The sequence below is a fragment of the Trichechus manatus genome, unplaced genomic scaffold, assembly GCF_000243295.1.
Source record: "Trichechus manatus latirostris isolate Lorelei unplaced genomic scaffold, TriManLat1.0 scaffold00112, whole genome shotgun sequence".
In the NCBI taxonomy this organism is placed as follows: Eukaryota; Metazoa; Chordata; class Mammalia; order Sirenia; family Trichechidae; genus Trichechus; species Trichechus manatus.
The window spans coordinates 8,722,769-8,723,730 of NW_004444048.1; positions in this window are offsets into that span (position 1 = coordinate 8,722,769).

A 962-nucleotide genomic window follows, 5' to 3' on the forward strand; every position below is an offset into this window, starting at 1 on the left:
TATTGCCAAAATGCTTTCCAGAAAGTGTGTGCCAATTTACACTCCCACCAGCAGCATATGAGAGTGTCCATATATCCAAACAGATATTATCGTTCTTTCAAAACTTTAAAATCTTACTAATATTTTAAATCACATTTCCTCTATTACAAGAGTGACTGAATTCTTTTCATATTTGCAGGCTATTTGTCTTCTGCAAATCCCTTGGTCCTCTTATTCTTTGTAACTGAAATATGTTTTATTCTTAATAAATACTAAGAGCTATTAATGAATTTAAAATCTCAACTCTGTATTTGACCTATACACCAAAAGTGTTTCTTCCCAGATTATTAGTGCTTTCATTTTGTTTACGATATTTCTGGCAGACAAAAAATAAGAAAACATGGGGAAGTTCCAGGCAACATGGCGCTATAGGCAGAAGCACCATGCTGTCCCTCCAGAGCAGAGATCCAAAAAACTAAGCCAAACAGAAAATGGCAATCCTGAAACCCTAAGCATCAAACGAAGAGATAAAGAACTCAGCCAAGCACCAAATGGAATAAGAAACTGACAGAGAACAGACAGCAAGGGGAGATACATGCAGAGGTCCCCTATCAGCTAATGAATCACGGATCTACCACCTTGGACTCCCATCAGAGACCAGCGAACAAAGGGTACGAGAAAGTAACTTCACATAGCTTCCAGCTGGAGATAGAACAACCGGTAACCAGCGATACACGCTTTCCCACCCCCTACCCTTCCTCACCCCCACTCAGCCTCCTCTGCTTCCGGCAGCCACAGTCTCTTGGCCAAGCAGCATCGGCTTTACCCCGGTGTCGCTGGGATTCCACTAGCCCGCACTGGCCGGTTCCCTAAGTGCCATTTGTTGACTGCTGGTGTTACTTTTCACTGCTCTTTAGATTTCTTCCTTACCTCTCACCACCTCCTCTTCCTTTCTCTCAAATACCTGGCTCCATGTGCTATCT